Source organism: Phocoena sinus, chromosome 16 (assembly GCF_008692025.1).
Source record: "Phocoena sinus isolate mPhoSin1 chromosome 16, mPhoSin1.pri, whole genome shotgun sequence".
Taxonomy (NCBI): domain Eukaryota; kingdom Metazoa; phylum Chordata; class Mammalia; order Artiodactyla; family Phocoenidae; genus Phocoena; species Phocoena sinus.
This window is the reverse complement of record NC_045778.1, coordinates 65,251,465-65,272,216: the sequence shown is the minus strand read 5'-3', so window position 1 is coordinate 65,272,216 and position 20,752 is coordinate 65,251,465. Positions and strand designations below refer to the sequence as shown.

Genomic DNA, 20,752 nt, shown 5'->3' with positions numbered 1-20,752 from the left:
TCACTGTGTCCTAATATAACACCCTCTTTGTACATGTTTTATTAAAGGGAATTACAAACAAACAAAAATGGCCAATCATGCCTGTAAATAAGCGATGAGAAACATCAGAGGAGCCAAATCTTATATCAGTTGTTTCATTAAACAAATGTGCAAAAAAGTCTTATTGGATTGGATTCTCCACTAAATTTACACAGAAAAAAACAAATGACTTTGCACGTACTTCTTTTGACATTTCTAATTGTTTCTTACAGGTGCTTACCATGTGTCACTTTAGAATTTACAAGATAAACCACTAAATGTAATAAAGGGGAAACTTCAAGATGGCACAATGACTTCCTGTAATGACAGCGTACAATACTTAATATTGCAATGCCCAATACTACCTTCAGCTCTTTTTTATTATTCCACTACACAAAAGTTTAAAATGAAACACAAAAGCACAGCATAGGGAGGCAGTTTCATTTGGAAACAAAAATACTATTCTTTTGCCAAAATGATGACTATTCAACCATTTCCAAATGCACAAATGAAAACATATCCAAAGATTGGAAAATTGAGTAATAGCTGACAAGCAGTAAAAATTAAAGAAGATTACGAAATAGTCACATTTCTAAAGTCTTTTATGTATAGTAAGGAAAAGATACATTCAAGACTTGCTGAATCTACCTAATTTCTAGTTTTACAGGTGTACCTTGCTTCTGTCATAAATCAGAGTATTCGAAATGGAGTAAAACACAATATTTAAATTTCTATCCCTGGTGATCAAATGTTCTCTCAACATCTGAACTGTTCAGCAAGTTGTATGGATTTCTGTCTCCAAAATGTCCCATTCCTCCCTTTCTAACCTCAAAGCCATTGTCTTAGTTCATTTGCTTATCTCTAAATGCTTCCTAACTTGCCTCTCTGCCAACACTCTCTATCACCACATTCTTCACAACAACAAATCTCAGACACATCTGATTATGCCTCTCTTTAGCTAAAATAAGTGCCACAGAATAAAATCTAAATTTCTTAAAATAGCACCCAAGGCCTTCATGATCTGGTGCTCTCAACCTTACCTTCCTGTTTTCTCTCCCACCACATCCATCCACAGATCCACATGCCTTTGCATAGCCTATTATTTCGGTCAGTAATTTACTCTCCTCTTCAACATTTAAGAGATCCTCTAAAGCTCAACTCAAATTTCATCCTCCTCCATGAATTATTTCTTCCTATTGGAATAAACATTTCCCTTTTCTGTGCCCACCTGCACTTCCTTTAAATTGTTGCTATAGCATTGCTCTCAGGTTGGTGCTGGAGTCAGTTACATAAGTGTCTCTTTTTCCCACTATGGTTCTGGTCTGGTTCTCATATGCTTCCCTTAAAATGCTGAAAACTTATCAAGCCACTCAAATAATATGGACCTCTGTTCTCCAGACATTTTTATTCTAATAAAGGAATATATATATATATATTCATAAAAAAATTGGGGGTAAATTTTATGGTATGCAAATTATGTCTTAATAAAAAAATAACATTAGGGTAAGCGGTACATGAAAGTTCAAGACAATCCTTTCCTGTACTTCCTCAACAGGCAACTCTTTGATGGTAATAATGTTTTTAAGAAGGTAAATATCATCTTGGGTTGTCTAAAAAAATTGTTGGGAATTGAGTTCTCCATATTTTTAAATTACAGGCATGGAGAAAAAAATTAAGTCATCTTTAATGACTTAAGACCTAATAAACTTATTTATAAACTGGTTCCTGCTCTCTGAAACCCACATAAATGATAATAATAGAGCCTTCTTTTGCTTATCTAGGTCATCTCCATAAAATTGGGTATTTAAAAACATTTAGATTCACCCATGACTTGCCACCAAATAGGATCACAAACTGCTTCCTGATTTCTACCTGAATGATCTAAGTATCTTAACGCTGCCTCTTTAAGCAAACCAAGCTAAACCAAGTTTAGTGCGGTAATTCTTGCTTCATCAACTTTCTACTGGGAAAACAGTTTGATTTTAGGAATAAGATCCATGTAAGTTGTTTCAGTTGTTCTTGTGTACATATGGGTGCGCACATACACTTTTTTTCCTGGTGTCTTCCTTTAAAAATTGAGATATAATTCACACACCATAAAATTCACTCTTTTTTTTTTTTTTTTTTTTTTTTTTTAAAGAAGATGTTGGGGGTAGGAGTTTATTAATTTATTTATTTATGGCTGTATTGGGTCTTCATTTCTGTGCGAGGGCTTTCTCTAGTTGTGGCAAGCGGGGGCCACTCTTCATCGCGCTGCGTGGGCCTCTCACTATCGCGGCCTCTCTTGTTGTGGAGCACAGGCTCCAGACGTGCAGGCTCAGTAGTTGTGGCTCACGGGCCTAGTTGCTCCACGGCATGTGGGATCTTCCCAGACCAGGGCTCGAACCTGTGTCCCCTGCATTAGCAGGCAGACTCTCAACCACTGCGCCACCAGGGAAGCCCTAAAATTCACTCTTTTAAACTGTACAATTCAGTGGTTTTTAGTATATTCACAATGTTGTGCAACCATCAACATTACCTAGTTCTAGAACTTTTTCATCACCCCAAAGGGAAACCCAGTACACATTAAGCAGACACTTCCTATTTCCCTTATCCCCTGCCCCTGGCAACCACTAATCAATCTGCTTTCAGTCACTATGGATATGCCTATTCTGTGCATTTCACACAACTGGAACCATACAATTTGTGGTGTTTTGTGTCTTGCTTCTTTCACTTAGCATAATGTTTTCAAGGTTCAACCACGTAGTAAAATGTATCAGCATTTCATTCCTTTTTATGATTGAATAATATTCCATTGCATGGATATACCACATTTATTTATCCATTAATCAGCTGATAGACATTTAGGCCGTTTCCACTTTTTGGCTATTATGAGTAATGCTGCCATGAACAGTGGTGTACAAGTTTTTGTGTGAACATGTTTTCACTTCTCTTGAGTGTATAATGTAGGAATAGAATTGCTGGGTCATAATGGAAACTATCAATATGTAACTATTTTTAACCATTAAACCACATTAACTTTTGGAGGATCAGCCAAACTGTTCCATTTTACATTCACATACATATTTTTTTTTTGCGGTACGTGGGCCTCTCACTGTTGTGGCCTCTCCTGTTGCAGAGCACAAGCTCCGGACGCGCAGGCTCAGCGGCCATGGCTCACGGGCCCAGCCGCTCCGCGGCATGTGGGATCTTCCCCGACCGGGGCATGAACCCGTGTCCCCTGCATCAGCAGGCAGACTCTCAACCACTGCGCCACCAGGGAAGCCCTCACATACACATTTTTAAGGGCAGTAACAACACTTTTTATTTTCACATTTTGCTTAAAAGTAAATTGTTCTGTCCCTAGAGGAAAAGATTTCCTTTGGGACTAAGTGTCCTTAGAAGTCAAAGTAAATTCTAGATTTTACAAGACAGATTAAATCCCTCCAAAGAATAAAGATGTATACAGCAATACATCAAACCCTTACAGCAAAGTTTATTCTAGTCATCAAAGGCATTAAATATGCAAATATTTTTAAATGAAAGAGGAAAATAATGACAACTCCCAGTTTTATACAGTCAGCCAATAACTATGTACTGATCTTCCACTCACAGAAACATCTACTCCAACATTACTCATAGACATTTCAAACTTAATACGTCTCATGGGACTTTCCCAGTGGTCCAGTGGTTAAGACTCCGTCTTGCTATGCAGGGTATACCAGTTCGATCCCTGGTCAGTGAACTAAGATCCCACATGCCACAGGACAACTAAGCCCATGCACCACAACTACTGAGCCTGCATGCCACAACAAAGAGCTCGTGTGCTACAACGATAGATCATGCATGCCACAACTAAGACCCGACACAGCCAAAAGATAAATAAATAAATAATTTTTTTAAAAAGATAACAACAAAAAAACCTTATGTCTCAAACTGAACTTCTGTTCTCTACTACTCCCCAAAACTGTTCCCCCTGAAAACTTTTGCCTACATCCCAAACCTTGGTGTCAAGTTTGACTTCTTCCACTCACCTATACCCCACATCCCAGTCAGTAAATTCTATTGATTCTATCATCCAAATACATTCAGAATCCACTCAAATCTCACCACCTCTATCAGATACACAATCTTTCACCAAGATTATTGTACCACTATGGTCTAGTGTCAAAACACAGCCAAAATAATCCTTTTAAAACATAGGTCAGATCGTGTCCCACTTCTAAGGGTCATCCAGTGGCTTCCCAACACCAAGTACCACATGCTTGGTACTCCCTCTGCCTGCCATGATAGTCCCCTTGATATTACACAGTCATCTCAGTACTCGAGGGGGATTTGTTCCAGGACCCTGGCGATACCAAAATCTGTGGCTACTCAAGTCCTTTATACAATATAAAATGGCCTAATATTTGCATATAACCTACACACATCCTCCCATATACTTTAAATCATCTCTAGATCACTTATAATACCTAATCCAATGTAAATGCTATGTAAATAGTTATAAATACTATGTAAATAGGCTCTGGCACACAACAAATTCAAGTTTTGCTTTTTAGAACTTTCTGGAATTGTTTTTCCCAAATATTTTTGATCTGTGGTTGATTTAATCTGCAGATGCAGAAGCCACAGATACAGAATACCAATTGTACGCGTTCTCTTACCTTCTTCAAGTCTTTGCATACATGTCACCTTCTTAGTGAGGACTTCACCTAGCCACTCTATTTAAATTTGCCATTGCCCCCTAACACTCCCTTTATCTTCCTCCCCTGCTCTATATTTCTCCATAATATTTATATTAACAAAATATATACTTCACTTATTTATTTCTCTTTACCTCCAAGAATATAAACTCCATTAAGGCAGGAGGGTTTGTCTGTTTTGCTCACTGTATTCCCAGCACTTAGAACAGGGCCTGGCACATAATAAGTGCTCAATAAATATTTGTTGATTGACTAAATGAACAAGTAAAAGGAAGCATAAAGCTGCTCAGAAGAGCTAAAAAGAGGCCAGAGAAATATTTATGAGGAACTAATATACTAAACATAATAAAGTTGTGATGGGAATGGAAAGCACCATTTCTAGAAAAATATGCTACAATGTTTCTATAGTTGGCTTTAAGAAAAATTGCTATCCTTGACTATTTCATTGTTTTCAAAAAGGGTCCATCCATTGTCCATTGCCAAGGGCCCTTAGCTTCTGAAGAACTGAAAAAAACTCTGGGAGTTGACAAGTTCCTAGAATGATGATGTCCTTTTCTAAACTGCCACATATACACGGAGCCAAGGACTTTCATGGTCTTGGCTTTCTATTAGATCTATTCCCAGGACCATCATATAGTATAATCATAGGTTTCTTGGCCACCTTCCAGCTAAAGTCACTAATTGGTAAACTCACCTTCCTTAGAACTACAATCACAGCATCTTCAAACTAAAATGGATCTTAAAATGATCTCAACCCCTTACATATTTTATATATTTAAAAAACTACAGTGAAAAAGAAATAGTGACTTGCTCAAAATAATTTGAATAGTTACACTAAGTATTTTTCAAATAGTAAGTGATAAATACTATTAAATCTAAGAGAATTCAGACACTTGGAACAAATTCTCTAAAATCCAAAACCAGACAATGTTACTTATAAAAGCTAAGTTGAAATTATACCTCATAGTATCAACAACTCTATCTATCCACACATTAAAGTTAAAAGTTATAACAGAACCATCAATGAAACTTTGGCATTCAGCAAACAGTAAATGATGGATAAATTCGGATTTTAAAAAAATGTACACCTCTTCCCCAAAGGAGGCTTTCCTTGTCCAGTGTTGGGAATGATGAGGATTTCTAAATTCTTTTTCAAGTAACAACTTTCCTAAGCATTACTGGCTTCAAAATAGCAGTAGAAGGATGTTTCTATGAACCAATCATTTTCACATGGAGTTCAGAGAGAAAATCTGTTAAAAGGTACATGATTTTCACCACACATACCACCCTCTCCCCCTTCCCCGGCAATATTCTAACACACCTCCTAGGGAAGTGTGTCCTCAGCACTGTTTCTGATACGAGTATGTTGCAGCCTTCAAGTGCCTTACAGTGAGACGAGATTGTGAACCACGATTTTAAACTATCTCCTGTCATGCTACACAAAAAGGATTACTATTTTCATGGACAGTAATTTCTTGCCAAAACCCTTTCCATGGTCTGCATCTAGTGAAATCCTACTGTGTCTTTAAAGGTCCACCCTTATTCCTCTTTCCTGGGACCTTTTTCTGACCATTCCATCCGTGGTGCTCTTTTCTTGACCAGATGACCTATGGCATTTGTCATCTGTACCTGTCATTTAGCATTCATCACACACTGGCAAGTAACATCTTTTGTACAGTCGTCTTAGTTGTTGCTGGCTATTTTTATGTTTGACTGGATAGAGACAGAATCCCGAAGAGTTACATAATTGATATTCTTATGGGGATTTTCTGGACAATAACGCTTTATGCTCTTACATAAGAAGGGAAAGAGTCAGAAGTCCCAAAAGAGTAACTGGGTTTTAGAATACACAGCACAACCATCAATGAACTATAATTTTAAAAGCTTTGGGTTATACCAAAATAATGATTTCCAACCTTTTAAAGTAATAAGGATGCCTTTTAAAAACAAAATATGTTTTAAAAAACCAAAAACAGATTCAATATTATTCAGGTGTTAAATTTCTTTTAACTGAGAATACATGCATTCAAAAGTATAAGTACACAATGTCAGGTATGGTACTCATCTGGTCTACAGAGCATACCTGATGTGCACAAGAAGCTGAGGTTCCTCCAGGACCAGACTGGCACATGGTTGAATGTTACTGTGCTGTGGACATGGAATATTACTGCCACATCAAAAAGTACTACTAACTAAAAGTATTTAGGAGCAAGTAAAATACAGAAATACTAACAAATCCCTCCCTACCCCCAATCCTGCTCCTACCCCCAAATCCAGAATAAATTCCTTCAGTAACTTAACCCTTCCTCCCAAGAAGTAGCAGATTTTAAGCAATGTGAAACAATTCAATGTTTCAACAATAAACTTTTCTTGTGGTTTCAAGTTAATAAATAATATAGCAAAAGGAACAACAACAACAAAATAACATTATAGACAAACCAAATAGCAAATATTGAAAGTCAATCTCTCATATATTTCCTGATTCTAGTAAAATCTCAATCCCATTTACCCATTTCATCACCCTCTTAAAACAAACAAACAAAAACCACCAATATTTTCCAGCAGAGGTAGAAATATCATTCTAACCTCAGTTCAAGTCCTTTGTGCAGTCACCAACAAGAATGAGCTTAAATAAACAGCAGTAGAGCACAGCGTTTAAAGGAATTAGCCCTGGGCTCAAGTCTTGGCTCTGTCATTTATTAACTGTCTGATCTTGGGCAAGTTACTTAACTAAACTTCAGGTAATTTACGTAAAGTGCTTAACATGACCGTTGGCAGGTTTAAGGGGCTGAAAAAAGTGGTTACTGATTAATTAAGTAATTATATATAATAGATATATAACAAAGATATTCTTCTTATCATAACAATTTCAAAGTTTCCTTTCAATTCCTTCTTGTCTGGCTCTGACGGGTCTATTCCAGGTATCATAAACCTCCACTCTTGACCTATAACTGGTTCTACAACATCCAATTCTACCCATGGCTACTACCATAAGCAGTTTCTGGAAGTTAGGGAAAACATAACAAAAACCAAAACGGGAGGCCACTTGAGCAAGCCAAAACAAGAACAAAATCCACTTTGAAACAGTGAATTCACTCAAGTAGGAATCACTGCCTTAGAACCTGAGACAAAGAAAAAGGCAAAAGAAAAAAACAAACCAAATTATTCAAATACTTTTAAAACCCTTACTCCAGTTAAACAAATGATTGATGATTTGAAGCCCAAACAAATTTTAAACATTATTATTGTCTGCAGGACCATCAATAACCAGCACTACTAATGAAACATGCCTCATTAAAATACCTTTCTTTAAAACTTTTAATTTAACAATGATTTAACCATTGCTAGACTATTTTTTAATATTAAGTCTCAACAACTTCTTCAAGTTTCTCCTTTCCCATGCATTCCAACAAGCAATGAATTAGTTCTTCATCATGTGTTTAGGCCTCCTGCTGGGAAGCACAATTAAAATTAAGCAAGCAACAGTTCCACTTGGTGCTAAGATCCTGTCAAATCCTTCAATGAAGTTGAGTCTGGTTTCTCCAGGAGCCAGCTGAAAGTTCTGCAACAAAAACTTGGGGCTGCTCAACTCGATACTGGCCATTCAGTAGATGGCACTCTTTCCTTTGGGCCCAAATTACAAAAGCACCAAGAAGCATGTTCTGTGACATTCAGGTGTGATACAAAACAGGGATTCCCTCTTCAAAGCACTTAACTGGTCGTCACAATCCCTCCAGAAACCCATTCATCAAAAGCTGATGGTCCAACCAGACACTTTTAAAGAGCCCAAGGAAGTTCAGATTATAAAACATCAACTACAATATAAAATCACCTAACTCAAGTGATTACCAAGTAATCAGCTTCTCAGAGCCTTTTCTATGTCAAGCAGATACACTTTTTATTCAGGCATAAAATTTTCCTTTCCTATTACATTCTGCTACAGAGGCGACAGTCTTTCAGTGGCTAGTGACCAAATCTTGTCTATCAAATATCTCATTAAGGTATTTAACAATAGCAAAGTGTTTAGAGAACTATGATTTTGTCATTATTAACATTCACTAAGATCAATGAAGGATATATTACTTTTGTATTACTTTCAACATTTTTGGTTGAAAAAATTCATGTAATCTTTGATACCCACTTAAAAAGAACCAAACATCCTAATACAAAATTACTGTACATCTAGTTTTGCAAAAAAAACGGGTTTAAATAATATGGATTTCTGATTCATTAATGATATGTCTTTTACTTTAATACACAATGGCTCCCAACTATTACATGACAAGGTTTCTTACACTTCTGTTTCAGAGATCTTTTTTTTTTTTTTTTAATTTAAAAAGCAGACAGTTGTGGAGAGAGATGGAAGGAAATTCTTTTTAGTGCAACCTCCAGGTGAAAGCCAAACTTTTCAGCAGTCACACAGGAATCACCTTAAAAATTCCACCTTTCTCTAGGAAAGATAAAACTCAGTCCTAGCAATAAAAGTCAAAGGAGAAAGGCAAGGTAAAAGGAACACTGTTTTAAAATTTAAAAAAGAAAAAAAAAAAGCATTGGGAGTAGGAACAAGAAATAAAAATATATCGATTTCATTGCCAATCTCTTTCCTCTGTACACTCTCACCCTATGCACTTAAGCCCATTCACAACTCCACTTGAGCTCTATCACCCTTCCCCAACCACTTCCTTAGATATTAAAAGGCTGAACTTACAGAATCTTTTTCTTATGTACTAATAAGACAAATGAGATTAGAAGTAACAACGCAGCTTACAGTTGCTGGCTCTAATTTATGTAGGATTATAAGTAGAGTGTTCTTAAAGAAGAGTCCCTAGGGAGGCCTTGATCCCAAAATATACTTCTTTAGACATACCAAATAAGCCTAACTACCTTCTCCATGAGGATACTGAGTAAACCTATCTTTTTGCTATGGCATTTAGTCATTCCAGCAGATCAAAAGATGACAGGATAAGAATACTGTATGGAAAAGGGAAAAGGAAATGCTGTCCTTGCACAGGATGAGCTGAGCCATTGTGGAAGAACTTCACAGAAACATTGCTGATGGTGACAAATTAAAGGCATATACTAAGTCCCCAAGACACTGATAAAACTCAGCACTTCTCCAACCTGACTGCTTTCTACATTGTTGGAATTCCAGCTCCCCTAGCAGGCAACCAACAATAGCCATGAGAGCTGAATTAAACAGGCTCCTGAACTCACACATGCACTGTCCTTTCCTCTTCCATCCAAAGTAAGCACTTCCTTGGTGGGGGAGTGAAAAATTACAAGAACAAATTCAAAAGGGTATAAGAGCTAGCAAAAAGAATAAAGTAACAATTTCATGTATGTTACTTAGAATTAAGTTTTCATATTACTTGCCTTAATGCACATTGTGAGCATCAAATTTTTTCAAATTGTTTTATTAATATATACAGTGTGCTTCTTGAGACATTGGTTTTAAGAACATATGTTGTTGTTATTGCCCTTAAGTTTATAAAAAGTGTTTTTACCCCCTGGCTGGCTGGTTGTGGGAAACTTTTTTATCTTATGGACGTCAGTATGCCTATGGCAGAAAAAGTGAGCTGCATAACCCAAGATTCAAACTGTAGTCTTGTTTGAGGAGGTAGCAATCTTAACTGCTAGTTAATGTACTGCTATACACCAATATCCTTAGGCCCAGTTTCAGGCAATTTAAAACAAGAGGTTTCAAAGTTCATCTTATATCAGGGAGCCTTACCATTTCCAATCAAGCTTTAACTAAAGCCAACTTTTAAACAAGTAATTGTAAAGTATATGGTGGTGAAACAGATCAGCTTGACATCAGGTAAAAAGCTCAACTTAGATCTAAACTCATTATAAAGATATAACTACATGTCAAAGCCTAAACATCTTTCATAATAACATTTCAGCTATACAATCTTCCTAAGAGGGAAATTTACAAAAACAAAAAGCCTTTTAATATCAGGGATGGGTTTCATCCATTTTATACCTTTTGGTGACCATGCAACTACTTTTTGAGTTATGCTAGACAACTCTGAAAGCCACATTCATTCTTTAAGGTTTCTAGGATATTCTTTATTAAATTGTTCCTTCAGTGTAGTAAGTCATGTCCTAGAAACCTAAAAGAGATTATTAACGCAGCTTTTCAAAGATACCCAACAAAAAATAGTTTAAAGAAACAAGAGACTGATTCTCATTATCTATGCTATCGTCTAAGTCTTTAGGGTAAGTTAAACAGTACTTTCTTAACATTCAAGTATGTTGTCAACTGTGCAATTAACTTACTTTTGAACTTGATTTTGCGATTAGTCCACATATAACAGACCAACATTAAAATACACATGAAATAAACAAAAAACCCACACACCTTTTTTTCTCCAACACTTTCAGTTAATTTTCAGTTAAAGCTGCTGTTCTATGCATGCTGTTGGTATTCAAATATTCACTGCATGAATGCCAAGTAAGTCATTTCTAACTAACCTGAAGGGAAGAGCATACCCCAAGTAGTATGCTTACACTCATGTGTGTCCATAACTAGCTACTGCTAGAAGAAAAAAATAAATTCATCTAACTATTATACATAAGGGATATACAAGGGGTAATAGACTTTTTTTCTTTCAAGCCATAGTCAATGAAAGGCTGATAACTTACATAATTTAGAGAAGATTCTTAATATACACAACCCATTGCAGTAAAAAACTGAGATTGTCTTGGCTTTCGGCCAAGACAATTTAGTCACTAGCAGGACCTGAAAGACCTCATAACAATCGCATCTAGAAATACTGGGGCATGGACCCCAAGATCAAATGACAAAGCATTAACATAGAAGACATGAAATAAAGTATCAGGGCACCCATTTTGAATCTCAATGACAAGACACAGTCTATGACTGCTCAATTTCAAATAGGGTGTCCATGTTTAAAAGAAAGAATAGTACTCTTGATTAAACATTTAAAATGTTTTCTATTCAAACTCTACAAGTTTAATATTTCCAACGGAATCTGAAACAGCACTGAATTTTAATTATAGCAAAAGCATATTAGCATTTTTAGTATGAGAAACAGATTAGTAACCTGTGTCTTCAGTACCATGTGAGTTTTCTTAATTCAACGTATACTTGTTTTTAAGCATTTTTTCCTAATATTACCTTTCACTAAATTGCCAACAAAGGACACATTAACTCTCTACAATAGTTATTCTAAACATTACGTAAAACAGCTACTAATTTGGGTTATAATTAATTTGCTTGACGTATCCACTACACTGGTGAAGCAGCAACACACAGTTCCTTGAGGAATGTGAGTGACAAAGTAAAAGCCACAAGTGACATCTTTCCATGTCAGGCTAATTTTAAGAGGCAACTCGGGTGGAATTTCGAACAAACTTAAGTTAAAATTCACCTCAGGTTAATATGGTGGTGTTGGTAATCAGTAGACGAGGCCTACCGATTTAGTGCAGAACAAGAATGCCTCCAAGGGCCCTGCTGGACCACCTGGAGCCCTACACATCTGGCAAGCTGGAAAAACAAAAAAGACTTTAATCTTTAGTAATTAAAAAGATAACATACTACAGCCCAAATTCTAGCATCCTAGCTAAACATATGTTGTGTGAAAAGAGAATCCTCTTCCAAAGTCAAAAGGTGATTCTACTTAACGCAGATTACCACCATTCACATTTAAACACAACTTGGTGGTACTAACACAGGAGGGTGTTACTAAACAAGGCATATGCACACCTGTAGTCTTGGAGATACTGTGAAGGTACTTCACTGATTTGCTAGAATTACCACAAGTGTAATAGCAGCAGGGGCTACTAGTTATGCGGGTTCACTCTCAAGCCAGGCTCTGGGTTCAAAACCAGCCCGTCTGTGCCCAGTAGCCGTACAAAATACTTAACCTCTCTATGTCTGTTTAGGCACTGGGTTGTCATGAGGATTAAGTAAATTAAATCATATAAAACTGTGCCTGGCACAGAGGTAGAGCAAATAAATATTGGCTGTTACAAATATCTGCTAAGTCTTCACTTGCTGGGTTGCATGATATAGCCACCTTCAGAAAAAATGTCGTCTTATACTGATGATGATAAACACATAAAACACTGAGTACCAGACTATATTCTAAGCACTTCCCATATAACAACTCAGTTAAGATTTCGATATTATCATTCCCCAACATTTTACAAACCCAATTTGTTCAGAGTTGGGTTTTTATGCTTTTATGTGACTTCTTCCTTCAACAGAAATGCTTCTTATACTCTGACGACATACCTGAGTGCTGCCCTGTACTGCTAACCAACTACTTTGAGATAGGAGAGATTAAACAGCTAACAACCTGTATAGGCTTGAGTGTGACGAAAACACTCAGACACGACAGACCTACTTCAGGAGGCCTCACAACCCCAGAGGTTGGGCCCCACCCTGTATTTAAGTTTTAGGATTGTGTGTAGGAGGTCGGCTGATGCTGTGTCCTCTTAGTCTCAAAAGACGTTCTGGTTTTACAAAGACCAGATCCACACTTCAAACATCATTGAGCAAAACCCACATTCATCCCAGTGTAACATTATTGAAAAAGGGGGTTAGAAATAGCAGAGTACAGTATAATTTTCTCATTCATTTTCGGAATGTAAAACTTATATTCTGAAAATACAATCCTTCTATTATGCAAAATAGTTCCTAGATGTCATACGATCACATATGTAATATGTCAAATGTTTACCAACAAACATTTCCTTCTATCATACCTGTAAAAAGCTGCAACATGTTGAATGCCTCATGCCCAACTACCTCAAGAACTCTTAAATTATGTTTAACATTCAAAACAGATACACCATTTTTTTTCCTTAAAAGCAACTATTACCAACATGCCAACATTTGCGGTCAATTTAAAGAGTTTTAAGAGCACAGGCTGAACTCTTTGGAAAAATGAACACTTAAATATAGCAAAAGTGGCCATTTTTTTTCCTGGTCTTCCCTCTGCAAAGTTAATCTGCTCAATTTAAGCAGAAGAAAATGAGTGAGTTACAGTGTAATTACAATGCAATGGAGACTCAGATATAAAAACTTTATACATAGCTAAAAAGTAACTTAACCCTATAAATGAATAAGTCCCATATCTTAATTACACATTTTCAAAAACAGTCCAGCATCTTATTTTAAAACGACAAATTACGCTGTATTCTTAGTTTACTCTCTTTAACAGTCTCATTAGAAGTCTTCTAAAGTCAAAATTAGGATGTACCCCGTATGATGCAGTTGCACTCCATTCCAAGAAAAGCAACCATTTCATACTGCTAAATCTAACATGTCGTACAATTTAACATAAACGTGCCTGCACGTTTATGTAGCTGATTCCTACCCCCTCCCCCAAACCTTATCAACTCCTTCACCAAACTTGCATATAATCCTCACTCAAAGCCTCTTGGTTGGGCTTCCCTGGCGGCACAGTGGTTAAGAATTCGCCGGCCAATGCAGGGGACATGAGTTTGACCTTCCTGGTCCGGGAAGATCCCACATGCCGCGGAGCAGCTAAGCCCGTGCACCACAACTACTGAGCCTGCGCTCTAGAACCTGCGAGCCACAACTACTGAGCCCGCGCGCCACAACTACTGAAGCCTATGCACCTAGAGCCCGTGCTCTGCAGCAAGAGAAGCCACTGCAATGAGAAGCCCGCGCACTGCAACCAAGAATAGACCCTGCTCACTGCAACTACGGAAAGCCTGCACGCAGCAATGAAGACCGAATGCAGCCAAAAATAAAATGAATAAAATAAATAAAAATTTTAAAAATGCCTCTTGGTTGAGTTAAATTCCATTTCTCTCCATACCCCTCTAGCAGGTCAATTGCAACAGCACATGTGCCAATGAGTGGTTTTACTCACGCTCCCATTTTAAACGGGCACCTACTTGCAATTAAATCTCTGCAACAAAAAAGTTTACCTGAGGCCATTCTTGCCATTCTAATAGAGGCCTAGCTTATTCTACCTGTCTCTGTGGTCTTGCCTCAGCTATAATAGCATACCCCCAAAGAGGCTGGACACCAGCAAAGCGGACCTGCTGCCAACTCTGCCTGTCACCCCGGGCAGGAAGCGCAACCTAACATGTATACGTTTGTAGGGGTGGGGTGGGTGTGGGTCGGGGGGGATGGGAACGCAAATTACAGGAGAAAGGTTTGGTTGAATACTTTCAACTTGTAACAGAAGTTGTTTAAATGAGGAAAACAAAACTAACCAACACTCCCTCCCTTACCTCCACCCTTTCCAACCGCGGGAACCTACCACCTTCCTGGAGCGCACCTTCAGTGCTTAAAGTACCCCGGGTCACTGACGCTTCAGCCAGCTCTTGATTTTTAGAACTCCCAGTTCTCCGGGAGAAACCAGAGGACGCCCGAAAGACTCGGGCCCACCCCGCGGCGTCCCGAGATCCTCCCCTGCAGGTCCACCCTCTTCGAACCAACCCGAGGCTCCCATTCCAGTCCCGGAGGAAGAGGGGTCCACCTGAGGCCGCAGGGGCAACCAATAGGCAGTCCCCTCCACCCCGCGAGCCTTCGCGTTCCCCACCCCCGCGCGACCCCCTGGAAGGGTCTCCGCAGCCCACCCCGCGCGGGCGCCCGCCGTCCCCGCTGGGAGGAGCGGCGGGAAGGCCGCGCCTTCTCTCCCCTCAGGATTACCTCGCAGCGCGAAGCCGGCTTTGTGCTTCCCTCCCTCCTTCTCCGCGGCCGCCGGGGCTGCAGTGGCAGCGCGATCCTCCACCGCCGCCTCTTAAGCGCCGCACGGCTCCAGAGGGAAGGGCAGAAGGGGAGGGGGCGTGAGAAGGGAGGGACCTGGGCGCCGAGCCCTGTGTAGCAGGAAGCGGCGACACCTGGGTCGCTATGCCTCTAGCTCTCGCTCTCTGTTTTTAAAAAATATAATTTAAACCTCCTTCTTCCCCCTCCCGCCCAGCGGCCCCGCGACCGTTACCGGCAGGCGGCTGGCGCTCTGGCGGGACTGGCCGAGAGCCCACCGAGCGCCCCTGGCCCCGCCCCTAAGGCCCCGCCCTTAGGCCCCCGGCTCCCCTGGCTCCACCCCCACAGGCCCGCCCCTCGCAGCCCCCAAATGCTCATGGCCCCGCCCCTCGGAATCACAGTACGTTCCTGGCCCCGCCTCCTCAAGGCCCCGCCCCGCGCGGCCCCTCGGCCCCTCGGCCCCTCCAAAGCTTTGGTGCGGGCCCCTCCTTACCTCCCTCACCCTGTCTCTGAAGCCGCGGCCCCGGGCCCCTACTGGCCTGGCCTCTGGGAGGGCCTGGTGTGGGGCAGCTGCCTAGCATCTATCTCTTCAACGTCCTCCCCGCTAGGCAGCTTCGATTAGCGGCGTCCCCTGAGGGTCGGAGGAGTAAAAGACCCCGACGGAAACCAGACTACAAGCGGGAGGAGGGGAGCCTCGGCGACGCCGCCCTCCCTAACCTGAGCGAACCACCCCCCCCCACCCCCCACCCCCCCCCAGCAACCCCAGCTCCCGAGGCTGAGACACAGCTTTCAGAGTCAGCTTCAGCCGCCCACACGGCCTGCTGGGTCTTCAGCGGGAGGCCACTGCTAAGGTTCCACCTCCTCACGCCCCCCGTAGGAGGGGCCTGGGTATTCTCAGCACAGTTGCCTTTGGGGGCGCCTCTTTCCCCTGCTCACCTCCACTGAGAGGCCGGGCAAGGGCCCTCTCCATGAGCTCCACTTGCATCCGTCGAGGGTTTTCACCCCGACGTTGGCCCCTGGCCTTGAGACCTTATGAGAGCTGATCTCTTGGAGGTGAAAAGTCAAGGCACCGACAGCCTTCAAACTGAATTCGGGGCCGGGTAAACTTTGCACTCAGTGGCAGGGTTGTGGATCCATCCACAGGTGACGCTGGGCCGCCCACCCTGGCCGCCCAGACACGACCTGCTCTAAAAATAGACCTCCCAGCAACGCACACCTTTCTCTACTACCCACAACTTGCACATCCCTCCCGCATACATGTCCTCCACAGTCACGAATCCACTACCAAGCACACCCTCCGAGCGGCATTCCGGTTATTCATGGTCCCTTGGGTCAACCCCACCCTAACACACAACAACAAACTTCACTCCCCACGCTTATCTCCCTGCGTTTCCAAGGTACTGGCGACAGTCCCCTTCATTTCCTTCCTCTTCTGCAGACTCTCTTCTTCCCCCTCAAATACTTCATGCCATCCCCCTCATCTTCATTCCCTCCCTCTTCCCTAAAAATGTGCTAATTAAAATGTAGTTTCCTCTTCCCACATACGAAGTGTGGGAAATGAATCTTGGCTTGACACAAACTGTGATTCATTTATCCTCGTTTTCTCTCCCCACTGGACTAAAGCTACAGAAATTTTAGTCTACCACCATCTCCCATATGCTCAAAATCTAACCATGCCTTATGGTTTTTAAATACCCCTAAAGGATCGTGGGTAAGGCTTCCTGGCTTTGGGAAGAAAATATTTAGAAAACGCTCGGCCTGTCATTTTATGTGGCGTTTTAAAATATCTGCAGTATTTGAGAGAGATACTGGGAGTGGCTAGATGTTTTCTTGCATTTAAAAAGCAAAAAACGAAAAAAGCTTGGCACACATCAAGGTTAGCCTTTTTATGAATAGCCCCCCAAAAATGTGTTAGGGGTACATATCAGACAATAGTCTCCACTGTACAGGACATTTGCCAGTCACAAATCTAGACCCCCCTCAAAGGAAGACAAATTAACATAGTCCATTTTAAGCATGTCTGATGAGCAATCCTTTCCATGATCACTCCCTTTCCCACAGTTTCTGGACAAAATGGATAAAAGATTTGCTTACCCACTGAGGATCCAAGGCTTTCTTGTGTCCAGGGTAGTAGACGTGTGTATCTTCTAGGTATGGATTCTGCAGTGCTGCACGGAAACCCACTGCAGCCTCAGACCGGCGGTGGCAGCGGCAACAGCAGCAGCGGCAGCGGCAGCAGCAGCAGCAGCAGTGGCGGCAGCAGCTTCTCCCAACGCTGAGTAGTAAAGTGAGTGACTTTGGTAGAGACTCCACAATTACCATTAGGCACTTGCTTATGAGAGAGGAGGTGGAATCTTTCTTAAAGGAATGGGTTTTGTTTTTCCTCTCCACTATTGCTTCATAAAAGGCAGAAAGGGTGGAAGGAGGGAGTTTTTTTGGACTGAGTAAGGCAGTACAGCTGTAGGAGGTCAAGGTTAAAATTAACTGGGTGATCGAGGGACCAATTTAGTGTGAGTCAATGAAATGCTAGAAGCATTAGTTTTAAAGAGCCCTGCTAACTTCAAACACTGGGGTCCATGGCAAAAATAAAGCCATGTGCCTTGAAACTGAATAGTATTTTGTGTTAATATTTAATTTCCAATCATTGCACTACAATGATAACTACATAAAGGGAGGTTATTTAGTATTTAATACAAGAATGTGAAAGGAATAATACATAAAATAAAACTGATTTACATGATTGGGAACAACAGAGTCCAGTCTTACTAATACTTATAAGCATATCTGGAATTTCAATAAATGTCAGTATTGGAAAATATATTATTGTAAATCAACTATACTTCAATTTTAAAAAAAAAAGAAAATATATTATTGACAGATACCACTTGGTACTTATAAAAATCACAATATTATTTATAGAAAAAACAAAAAAATCTAAAATAATTTAAGAAAATAATAGCAGGGTACTATTTCAGTGACAATTCAAAGTTCAGCAAAATTAAGGAGCTCATAAGTCGATAACTTTAAATGCATGCAAATTTACTGTTTACACTATTAGAATGTGATGTGTCCACATATGAGGAAATTGAGTCTGCATTATAACTTAAAATTTTATTTTAGACAATATTCCTCAATTTAAGCATTCAACATCTGTGATTTTTTTCTTCATAGGTAAATGAGGAGGTGTGGTCCCAAAATATGAATAGAGAAAAATATGGAAAATATTCTGCAATTGATGTTTTTGCACAGCCTTTGTTAACTACCTGTGTGATCTTGAGCAAGTAAGTAAACTCTTTTGTTCCATAGTTCCCTATTTTGTGAATTGAGGATGTTGGATTGAAATTTTCCTTTAGCATCCAATAGACTATGATTTTATGAGATTTAAACTTTTTTGTGTGTGATTTAATGCATGTATGTTTCGGTCTACACTACTTTTCCTGAAAACTTGGATTAAAAATAAATTTTTATTTAAAATGTGCTGCCAGAGTTTGTTATTTACCACCATTCCAAAATTATTTTGCAAATCAAGTATCGTTTTTGTAAAGTGAAAAAACAGTTTCATCTGACTTATGATTTTGTACCCAACTATGACAAGTTTTCATGAAGCAGGACCCTACAGTATTGCTAAGGATACTGACTTGGCTGGAGCACAAAATGTATGTTTAATAGTGATGAGGACATAGTTTAAAAAACTGGTGTATCATTGGAGGTAGAGTTGGAACAGAATTTAGAGCTCACCGACTCCAGCCCTGTAATTTCACGAGTGGAAAAAATGGAAACCCAGAGAAGCAAAATGGGGACACATGGAAGTTAACTCAGTCTCCACTCTTCCCATACACACAAGTCAAATAAACAGCACGTATGACCATATACACTGTTTCACACACCCACACTGGGGGCTGAGCAAGACCTGTCACAGCAACAAAAAAGTAGTTTCACTCAGTGACACTATTTGTGTACATGTAGTATAAACTAAAGAGATATATCAAACAAGTGCTTATAATGTGTGTAAATATTAACACAAGTTTTGCCTTCAGGCTTGGAGATCTTTATGCTAGAAAGTAAAGAAATTTGTCCAGGGGAATTTTTTTTTAAGTGACCTCTAAGGAAACTCACAACAATTATTTGCAAACTCTTACTTACCTTCCACACAAATGACAGGGCCTTGCGCTTGTTTCCTTGCACCCATTGGTGCCTCTGTTCCCTTTAGTCTACATCCTCAAGCATACCTGCCAAGAGGAAAAGTTCATTTTGGAGCCACGCAGGGGAAAGTACTGTAGAGATTTAATTCTGGCCTTCAGAGATGCTTTTTGGAAGTTGCTTTTGGGGCTAGATTCTAACATTTTTCCTTAAATCCTGGTTTGGTATTCCTGATAAGGAACCTGGCACTAACCTAAACCCATCCTCCCTAGTTTCAAAGGGGCATTACCTTAGATTAAATGACATAGCAAAATTAGTGTTTTGTATACTTGGCAAGACAATTTGTCATCAACATTTTTTCTTTAAAAAAGCCTCCTAGGGACTTCCCTGGTGGTGCAGTGGTTAAGAATCCACCTGCCAATGCAGGGGACACGGGTTCGACCCCTGGTCTGGGAAGATCCCACGTGCCACGGAGCAACTAAGCCCGTGAGCCACTACTACTGAGCCTGCGCTCTAGAGCCAGAGAGCCACAACTACTGAGCCCATGTGCCACAACTACTGAAGCCCGTGCGCCTAGAGCCCGTGCTCCACAACAAGAGAAGCCGCTGCAATGGGAAACACATGCACCGCAGCGAAGAGTAGCGCCTGCTGGCCGCAGCTAGAGAAAGCCTGCGAGCAACAGCAAAGAGCCAATGCAGCCAAAAAATAAATAAAATTATTAAGTAAATAAATAAATAAAAAGGCCTCCTATAGGGAGAGAATTGAAGGAAATTAGTTGCCCAGTTTCTTCATCTGTTTTTATCTTGCTCTTCTGCAAGGAAGGCATTTCATTTCATCTCCCAGGTGGTAATGGACAATGAATAAAATGGCTGTTGTTTCTATAATTCAAAGCAACCCCTCAAAATTAAATGCATTTCTTTGTATCTTCCCCAAAGTACTGAGCACAGTCTCTTATATAAATGCACTTAATAGATACTTTAAAAAACGAATACACAAATTAATGAAATGAATAGCTCCCAAAATATCCAGAAACTGATTACAAAATGTTTTGGTTTGCTTGTAATTTGGATTGTCTAAAACAACTGACTCCATCCTCTACTTCCTTTTTCTAACACAGTCATGACCTAAGAGAAACAAATTCCTTTCTGGAGAGCTCTTTAGGCATGCCTGATTTGTATCCTCCAATTAAATTGTAGCCACA

The 20,752-nt window shown here is 40.1% G+C and overlaps 1 protein-coding gene across 4 annotated transcripts in view; it reads right to left on the bottom strand.

Annotated features, from left to right (window-relative positions):
• ADD3 (adducin 3) overlaps nt 1-17,526 on the bottom strand; it is a 125,075-nt gene extending 107,549 nt beyond the window's left edge. The window contains exon 1 of one of the 4 annotated variants that reach the window (XM_032607537.1): nt 17,506-17,526. The gene's annotated coding sequence lies outside the window, so the exon portion shown is untranslated. Of the gene's footprint in view, nt 1-15,357; nt 15,719-17,505 lie in introns of those variants that run through there. The other 3 variants (XM_032607538.1, XM_032607540.1, XM_032607532.1) reach the window with 3 other exon arrangements.
• Between the last annotated feature and the right edge of the window lie 3,226 nt (nt 17,527-20,752).